The following is an 11,052-nucleotide window of genomic DNA, read 5'->3' as shown; positions in this document are numbered from 1 at the left end:
GAATACTCTCACAGTGTGAAGATACCATACCATATTGTGGCCATGGAACAGTGAATAATAGACCATAATCAAATGCTCTTCAATCAGCAAGCACTTCAATCTTCTCAACAGGTAGACCACAGAGACAATCTTTTGCATGCAGCATCCACATGAGCACTCCATGCTAACTTTGGATCGATGTTCCAAATCCCAGAAGCTTCACTGGTTCATTTAATGAATGAATTATAATAGTAATTCTGTAAACAGTAGACCACATGCAGTTTTCTCATCCACAAGTATCTGATGTCAGATACTAGTACCCTTTTACGTACTTAAATTCGAAAGGAGTTCAAGTTTTCTCTTCTCTTTATTTTTATTATATTTTTTTCTTATTAATTTTTTTTCTAAGTTATTGTTTTCTTTTACTTTAGTTCATGGTTTATGATGTTGTTTTAGTTGTAACTTAGAATTGTATGGAGGGTTAAGTGTAAGAGAGGGCCAACTGCGCCCTCCTAGGTTTTTAATAAAGGCAGCGATTCTATTCTATGTCACCTGTTCTAGTTGATTCAGTTGAATCACAATTCACAGTTAAATCATAATTTTACTCTTAAAAACTGTTATTTGTTTTCTCCAAGATCAAAAACTCACTACTTATGTTAATAAACTCAGTTCACGTTTGAATTTGTATCCCATACTATATGATAAGCTATCCAGTTCCGTGATAATCTTTCCATCTGATAAAAATATTTCTCAACTATTTTAAAATTATTTTTTCAATCAAGAATATTATAATTTCTTCAGCATTATTTAGTTCATTTAATCATTTTTAATTTTATTTTTAATCACCTATTAAATTTTGTTTTTCAATGTGAGAATATTGATACTGATGGGCACGCATCATAAAAAATATTGAAACCCTATCTTATAGAAATAGACACGGTCAGACATCTGTGTAATGCATGCAATGAATAATCCACTTTTCAGCTGATTGATTATGAATAATTCTATAGACTGATCCTATCTTCAAAATAGATAATATATATAGTGATATCAGGATATGGAGGAATTCCTTTTCTTTTCATATTATCCTTAAAATGAAAAATTTCAAAAAACCTTGTGTATACATCGATGCGCAGTTGAAAAAGGAATATTCCTGCCAAATCTCATAAAATTCTATCAACGCGTTTGGCCGTAGTCGCGTTGCATACAGACAGACAAAAGAAAGTCAGAGTTAAAACATAGACCTCACTACGTTCGGTCAATTAATTATGATACTGAAATTGTGCACATTTTCTGAAATAACTAAATAGCAACTTTGAATATAAAAACCCCGGACCAGTTGCATTGGACTACAAATTGCCTACACTTAAGCTCAACTCACACTTACGCGACTCAGGTCGAGAAGAGACTCGACTCTAGTCGAGAGCATGTGTTTCCAAATGGTGACACTCAGACCAGTCGATTCTAGTCTCCGCGACGTCACCATTTGGAAACACATGCTCTCGACTAGGGTCGAGTCTCTTCTCGACCTGAGTCGTGTAAGTGTGAGTTGAGCCTTAGGAATACCTACAGGGATCGTAATGCATAAGAATTGTGATTTAGTCAAGTCCAAGTGTCAAATAATAATATATGATACATCCTTTCATTTTATTGTTACAAAGCATCATAGACTTGAAAACAAACTATAAACAACATAATACACATAATAAAACAAACTACATAAAATGGAGAAAGCCTGTAGCCAACATACAGAATCAATGGTTTATCAATCGTCAGGAATGTTATTATTGCTATATTATAAGTGTTGATTATTAATACTAAGGCTTTGAAATTAATAATTAAAATATTCAAATACTTAATCACCAAATACAATATTTAGTATTAATTAGTTGCTCAAAGATGGAAAAATGAACAATTTTATGAAATTATCAAATTTGTGTAAATATTATCACTGTTGTATACTGCACTATTATAGTAGGTCTATACAATAATAATTATAATTCGGCAGTTGAGCCTTGTTTTCCTATAAATTCCTGGGCATGAAAAGAATACCATTGCTTCGTATGGGAGTATTCACACATTGGCGGGATGAGAACGTGTGAACATTCCCATAAGAAACAATATTATTTTAAATTCAGTTTCTTCAATTAAAACAGTTTTTACTGACTACGTTTCAGAAATAAGTTACAACTTTTCAATCTTCTTCAGCAATATTAATTTTTCTGGACAGTTTCCTTCTATTCAGCTTTAATTTGATATTTGAAATAATCACTATATAACAGTAATATTAAATTTTGTTCATCAATCTTAATGTTAAAGTGAAGTCCACATTATAATCGCAGTGGAGACTATCTTGGATAATAATTGGATGAAACATTGTCCACGTTATAATGGCAGTGGAGAAAGATAAGAGAACAACGTTGCCGATTCTCTGACTTCCATAGAGGATGAATGATACCGGTATATCTGATATATTATCAACTGATATTAAGATATTATTGACTGACTAACTGATATTATTGGCTGATACCGGTATATCTGATATATTATCAACTAATATTAAGTTTGTGATTATTTAAAAAAAGATAATACATTTGTAGAGGTACAGATTCTGGAATGCCCAGTTCATTAACTATCATTCTTAAAACTGATTCGTTGTATTTTTAATAGAAATAGCTTTTAGAGAATAAAAACTAACAGGTTATACCATAATATTGAGACTGAAGTAGGTATGAAAAAAAATGAATTCATTTAATTATGGAATTAAATGAGACTGAACAATTGAAACAATTGCTGACCAAGGAGCAATTAATGTAATGCGACATATTTTATTAATAGAATAATTGTAAAATTGTGGTAAATTTTGCTAGAAAAATTCCTAATATTTTAGAACAGAACGGAATTGGAAATAAAATTGACTACATCTGAAAAATTACGAGATTTCTTGAAAAATTCAACAATTTTGGGAGAAAGAGATTTCATTAAAAATTCAACAATCTTGGGAGAAAGAGATTTCAAGAAAAATTCAACAATTTTGGGAGAAAGATATTTCATGAAAAATTCAACAACTTTGGGAGAAAGAGATTACATGAAAAATTCAACAATTTTGGGAGAAACGCTTAATCAAGTTTTGTGTAAAGTTTTGATAACTATTGGAAGAAGAATATTGCTTGAAAGCTTCATAACTTTAGCAGCTTCTAAACAAAATTGCACTAGTAAATATTAGAAAAATTCAAATATTGCAGGCAAAGCCTTATAGGTATAAACAACGTACTAAAGCAATATTATTGGAGAGATACAATAAAATGTAATATATTGCAAGATGTGTATTTATATGGCTATTGAGCTTATACAATATCACTTGAAATAATAATATTATTATTACTATACTCTTAAACACTAGGCCAGCACAATACTGTACTATATATTGTGAATGCATATAGTAATAAAAATATGTTAAATTTGCAAAATTTATGCTGCTCTATTTATTCAGTATGTATATCACATAACTTTTTATATGCTAAGACTAGACTAATAGCCTATATGCTAGGTTGTTACATGTTTATTATAATATATATTTAAAAAACTAGCCTAAGCCTTACTAATTATATAGCTTTAACTGTTAATTGGATTATAGTTGCTTCCTAATTAATATTGTTTATTTATTTCAGTAAATTAGGAAAAAAAGTTTTGCTGTGCTTATTTTTACTAAAGCTTGATTGAATTCAGATAGGTACTTAATTCTGCAACTTATTGAAAAAAAACTAGATTATCCAACACAACTTTTAAAGTTTCAAGTTGAACAAATTTCAAAACCAACTTGATCACTCTCACAGAGCTGGATTTACTAAGCCTAGTAGAGTCCAGAAAATTTTAGTTTCTCAATTTAGTTGAGCTCTAAACACTAGAATTACTCTCTAGAGACTGGAGAGTTCTAGATACTGGAATAAATCTTTGTAGAGACTAGATCCCTCTAGACATAGGAATTAATATAATTATCTAGAGTCTGAAGAACCATTATTAATAGAAATGACAATAGAGAAGTCTAGACTCTAGAATTACCTTATGAAGTGTCGAGAGAGATCTAGCCACTAACCATACTCTGAATAGTCTAGAAAGCTCTAGATACTAGACTTACTCTAGATAGAGTGTAGAACTCTAGATACTAGACTTAATACCGTTCGATTCTAGAGTTATGGCACTAGAAATTATCCAGGTCAGAGTCTAGAAAGCGCTCTAGATACTAAACATACTCTTTAAAGAGTTTGGAGAGCTCTAGATACTAGACTTACTCTAGATAGAGTGTAGAGCTCTAGATACTAGACTTAATACCTTTAGATTCTAGAGTTACGGCACTAGAAATTATCCAGGTTAGAGTCTAGAGAGCGCTCTAGATACTAAACATCTCTTTAAAGTGTTTGGAGAGCTCTAGATTTTAGACTTACTCTAGATAGAGTGTAGAGCTCTAGATACTAGACTTAATACCTTTAGATTCTAGAGTTACGGCACTAGAAATTATCCAGGTTAGAGTCTAAAGAGCTCTAGATACTAAACATACTCTTTAAAGAGTTTGGAGAGCTCTATATTCTAGACTTACTCTAGATAGAGTGTAGAGCTCTAGATACTAGACTTAATAGCTTTAGATTCTAGAGTTATGGCACTAGAAATTATCCAGGTTAGAGTCTAGAAAGCGCTCTAGATACTATACTTACTCTATAAAGAGTTTGAATAGCTCTAGATGTTAGACTTACTCTAGGAGAGACTGGAGAATTCTAGATACTAGTCTCTACTCTCAGTATAGTCTAGATTTCTAGAGTTCTATTCTAGAGAACAGATATACTCTAGGTTAGAATCTAGAGAGCTCCAGATACTAGAATATTATCTCTTTTATTCTGTATAGGGCTACTTGTAGTATAAATATAAAGAAAAATAAAAATCTCAGTACCCTTTTTGAATTATTTTATGACAACATGTTTCACATTGATGCCATTTTCAAGTCTTGATAAAGTCTTGACTTGAAAATTTATTTATTTATACGTGGATACAATAACAAATCATATAAATATGATTGGGAAGGAACAACAGGCATGGCCCAAAACTATTCCATTCCCAAATTTTGATTACATGTCTAAAAAATAGGTTATGTTTCTTCTGTAAGAAGTTCAAGCTCAACTTTCGTCCAAAAATTAATATGAGATGCAAATTTTAAATTTAGAAAAATTAAAACACCAAATTATAGTTAAATATTACACTTAATTATCACTGCAAATTGAAAAATAAAATGGCATCAATGTTGAAACATGTTGTGATAAAATAATTCAAAAAGGGTACTGATATTTTTCTTTTTCTTTATATTCACTAGAATATTACTCTCAGAAAATTCTAAAGAGCACTAGATGTCAGTTTCAGTTTCTGATGAATTCTTTGTAAAACTAGTAAAACTTTGTAAAAATTGAACACTAAATATTTCTGTCATTAAATGAAATACATATGGAAAAATTAAAAACCGTTTTTTTTTCATTATCATATCGATTAACCATCATTTTGAGAGGACCATCAAGTACTAACTTCCCCTGAAGATGAGGATATTTCAATTCCATTTCATCCTCATGAATTTCACCATTCTTCTAATAATTTTGGTTTGAAAAATTCCGATTTTAACACCCACAAAATCAACATACAATAAATTTACAACTCAAACAAAATTGAAACAATACATGATATTTAACAATATTATACCAAACCTAGAACATACAACCTGAGCATAGGTATAATTTCAACTAGGCTACCTAATGTGAAAGTAAGCACTTCACAAACTTGTTCTAAACGTGATACAAAATCAGATTATATCTCTGTAAATTCTTATTAATATTATTTTTGGTGTTTCTATAGAATATAATCTAATATTATTTCCTCTTATTGTTAGTTTTCATGTTTGTGCCTTCATTATTAGTGGGTACAGCAGTTTCAATACATCATTTTTATTACATGTTTCTAATAGTTTTTAAAAAAATGTACAGACATTTTTTCGCTCTTACAAACTTCAATTCAAAAAAATCCTTCAGTTTCACCAACTATCATTTGATTTCTGAAAAATCCAAACAAATTCTAAAGCTGAGGCCCGGTTGCACAACAGCCGGTTAAATTTTAACCGTGATTAATTTCACGAGAACCAATCAGAGAAGGCGTTTTCGAAAAGACGGCTTCTCAGATTGGTTCTCGTGAAATTAATCACGGTTAAAATTTAACCGGCTGTTGTGCAACCGGCACTAAGAGTTCTATCAATTGCGTATTTTGAAATTATTTGTCTTTTATGGAAATAATTCATTTCATTCATCTTCATTTATTTACAATGCAAATGAGACTACTGTAATAACATTGGTAGATAAAATAATAAGGTTGTCCTTGTGCTATTTTTCTTCCAAATTTGTAGCCTAATTAAAGGAACAAATTTTATCAAAACTTCAACACAAATCATCTTTTATAATAAACCTCGTATTGAATGAAAATATTCAATCATACCCACCCACCCTGTAAACAATAGCAGTTAAAGCAGTAATTCGTCATTAAATAACACACCTGTAATTAATTATTAGTTTTTTTGGACTGATGTCTTGTACATTATTTACAAATAAATTTATTTATTGAATCATATTGAACTAACAATAAAATAATAGGCTTTCAGCCCATACCAAGGGGGTTTCTCGACTGAATGTTCAAAAGTAATTTCAACTCCGTAAAAAAAGAATCTCCGTGAAAAAGGTTTTAGAAACCCAAATCATCATCATCTTCTGAAGAAACAAACAAAATTTAAAGCTTAATTTGTTCAAGTTTAGAATAGATCGTAGGCCTACATTTAGAACATAGCAAACATGCGAAAAAACTGACTAGGGGTGGGTAATAATAACACAACATTTCAAACCGTTTTCAAATGTTTAGAACGTCACTAAAAGTTGTTTGAAACCACTTAACATTGATAAAAACGCAGGGAATACTTGACTTTAATAATAAATAATCATGATTCAAGAATGATTATTGGAATATTTTGATTGATAAGATGAGAAGTTGAACAATGTATTCAACTCACCTTTTCAAAGAAAAATCTCCATGAAAAATAACAATTATTATTTATTCATCAATGACATGAAAAATCCTCATTCCCGGTTTTTCACAGCAAGGCCTATCCTACAACAATATTGATAATAGGCACATAATATAATGTAGAATGTAGAATATGAATATGAGACTTAGGCCCGGTTGTACAAAAGCCTGTTAAATTTTAACCAAGATTAAATGGCACAAGAGCCAATCAGAGAAGCCTTCTTTAAAAAAAAACATAATACAATGTAGAATATGCATATGAGACCTAGGCCAGGTTGCACAAAGACCTGTTAACTTTTAACCATGATTTAATGACACAAGAGCCAATCAGAGAAGCCTTCTTTAAAAAAAACCTTTACTGATTGGTTATTGTGCCATTCAATCATGATTAGTACAGGATTTTGTGAAACCGGGTCCTAATTCTAAGAGAAGATCAAGTGAAAGATATTAAAAAATAATGAAACTCAGTAAAAGGCTGTTCCTAAAAATCACTGTGCTGAAGACGTTTATCGCCCCGGTTTTTTATATCGTAGAATAATCACTAATTGGCGAATAATAAAAGTGTAAAACACAGATATCAGACGTAATCCTACAGAAAACCAAGTAAAATATTGTGAAAATTCATAAAGGTGCGTACAGACTTTCGCTCTGCTCCGCAACCGAACGTCACTCGAGCAGAGCGATTGATGATCGACCGGGGAGCAAGAGTGGAACGCGAGAAGAGCTAACATCTCTCGTAACGTTCATGATCGGTGCGACTGCAGAGCGGGGGCGGAGCGATGGCGGAACGTGCGCGGAGCGGGTTGGAGGCGCGTATATCTGTACGCAGCTTAATATTCAGAGAAAACACCAACTTTAAAACTCACTGTACTAATGCCTGTTTCTTCTTTTCCAGTTATTAATAGCGAGGCCTAACTAGAATAATTAATAGTGGGCGAATAATAACGTGAAAAATCATGGATCAAATGAGATTTAATCCTGAAGAAAACGAAGTAAAATATTGTGAAAAATCAATAAACTCTGAAAAACCTTACTCTAAACTCACTAAGCTAACGAATTTATCTGCTTCCCGGGTATTTCATAGCAAGGCCACAGTATACATACAGTATGGAAACTTGGCTAGTACCCTGACGCAAAAATCCGCCATCTTGTTAGGAAGCGCCGCATTGTAATAGTATTGATGGTAGGTTCGGAACACTTTAATGATCCGGATCAATTGATCTCGTTCACTGCCACGAGCCAATCAGATCAGGATTGGAGCTTCCTAAGGTCACGTGACGAGTCTAGTATTTGCGTCATGTAAAAAGCATTGGTTAGATAGGCGTTTGATTACAAGTTTCCATTCTGTTCCTATTCTGTGGCAAGGCCTATCCCACAATACTTAATCATAGGCGAATATTAAGATACAAGTCAACCATGGATATGAAACTTAATCCTGAAGAAAAACGAGTAAAAGACTGTGCAAAATCATAATACTCAGCGAAAACCCTGAGCTGTGCTAACAAATGTTCTGCATCCAAAATTTTTCATAGAGAGGATTATCCTAGAATAATTGATAATAGGCGAATAATAAGATGTAAAATATACGAGTCTTAATCATGAAATAAATCAAGTAAGATATTGTAAAATAACAAATCTCTGTCAAACCATGACCCTAAAATTCACTGTGCTAACGCATTTTATAGCAAGGCCTATCTACAATAATATGTGAATAATAAAAATGTAAAACATGGATATGAGAAAACCTTAATCCTGAAGAAAACAAAGTAAACGATTGTGAAAAATCATAATATTCAAAGAAAGCCCTAACATTGAAATTTACTGTGCAAACGCATTTTCTGCTTCCCAATTTTTAATAACGAGGATTATCCTAGAATAATTGATGATAGGCGAATAATAAGATGTAAAATATACGAGTCTTAATCATGAAATAAATCAAGTAAGATATTGTAAAATAACAAATCTCTGTCAAACCATGACCCTAAAATTCACTGTGCTAACGCATTTTATAGCAAGGCCTATCTACAATAATATGTGAATAATAAAAATGTAAAACATGGATATGAGAAAACCTTAATCCTGAAGAAAACAAAGTAAACGATTGTGAAAAATCATAATATTCAAAGAAAGCCCTAACATTGAAATTTACTGTGCAAACGCATTTTTCTGCTTCCCAAATTTTTAATAACGAGGATTATCCTAGAATAATTGATGATAGGCGAATAATAAGATGTAAAATATACGAGTCTTAATCATGAAATAAATCAAGTAAGATATTGTAAAATAACAAATCTCTGTCAAACCATGACCCTAAAATTCACTGTGCTAACGCATTTTATAGCAAGGTCTATTCTACAATAATATGTGAATAAAAAGATGTAAAACATGGATATGAGAAAACCTTAATCTTGAAGAAAACCTGAAGAAAGGATTGTGAAAAATCATAATATTCAAAGAAAGCCCTAACATTGAAATTCACTGTGCTAACGCATTTTCTGCTTTCCACATTTTTAATAGCGAGGCCTATCTAATAATAAAAATGTAAAACATGGATATGAGAAAACCTTAATCCTGAAGAAAACCAAGTAAGGATTGTGAAAAACCATAATATTCATAGAAAGTCCCGACATTAAAAATTAAATTTCGACATTAAAGTACGATATTGTAAAATAACAAATCTGTCAAACCATGACCCTAAAATTTACTGTGCTGACGCATTTATCTGCTTCTTGTTATTTCATAGCAAGGACTATCCTACAATAATATGTGAATAATAAAAATGTAAAACATGGATATGAGAAAACTTTAATCCTGAAGAAAATCAAGTGAAAGATTGAGAAAAATCATAATATTCAAAGAAAGCCCTAACATTGAAATTCACTGTGCTAACGCATTTTCTGCTTTCCACATTTTTAAGGCTGTACAAATGCTAAAAATAAACTTTCTACTCGTGATATTTTCTAATTTTTTTCGATTTGTATATCATCAAGCTATCAAAATAAAAAGTTTTCTCAGGAAAACATTTTTTTCCGATCATTACTTTTTGAGATATAAGCGCCTAAAGTTTAAACTGTTGGGACAGAATATTTCAAATTCGGTAAGAGATAAATCAATGAGATTTAAAGGATGGATTCTTCATGGTACTGTTGATCTAGTAAAACAATAATTTTCTGAAAATATCCATTTTTGGATAGAAAAATTTAAAATTTTGGATGAAAATTTATTCAATTTACCAAAAATAACTCAACTAAAAGTTTAGTAAATTGAATAACTATCTTAAAAATCAATATTTTCAGAAAATTTTTGTTTTACTAGATCAAAAATACCATGAAGAATTCGTCCACTAAATCTCATGGATTTATCTCTTACCGAATTTGAAATGTTCTGTCCCAAAAATTTAAACTTTAGGCGCTTATATCTCAAAAAGTAATGATCGGAATAAAATGTTTTCCTGAGAAAACTATTTCATTTTGATAGCTTGATGATATACAAATCGAAAAATTTGAAAAATATCACCAGTAGAAAGTTTATTTCTAGCCTTTGCACAGCCTTAACAGCGAGCTCTATCCTATTCTATAGGCGAATAATTTGTTTTTTGAAGAATAAATGATTTTGATTTTTTTTTTATTTGAAGATGTAAAACATGTGAAAACCAATTAAAAGATTGTAAAAAATCACAATATTCAGAGAAAAACCATCTCACTAAAATTCACGGTGCTAACATATTTTTATGCTTCCCGGTATTTCATAGCGAGGCCAATTATACGACAATAATATTAATAATAGGTGAATAATAAGATCTAAAACATGAATATGATACTTAATCCTGAAGAAAACCAAGTAAAAGATTGTGAAAAATCAAAATATTCAGAAATGATCTGCCTTTAAAACTCACTGTGCTATCGTATTTTTTTGCTTCCAGGTATTTCTTAGCAAGGTCTATCCTTCAATAATTAATAATAGGCGTATAAT

This window comes from Nilaparvata lugens, chromosome 13 (assembly GCF_014356525.2).
Source record: "Nilaparvata lugens isolate BPH chromosome 13, ASM1435652v1, whole genome shotgun sequence".
Classification (NCBI taxonomy): Eukaryota; Metazoa; Arthropoda; class Insecta; order Hemiptera; family Delphacidae; genus Nilaparvata; species Nilaparvata lugens.
This window is presented reverse-complemented; position numbering follows the sequence as displayed.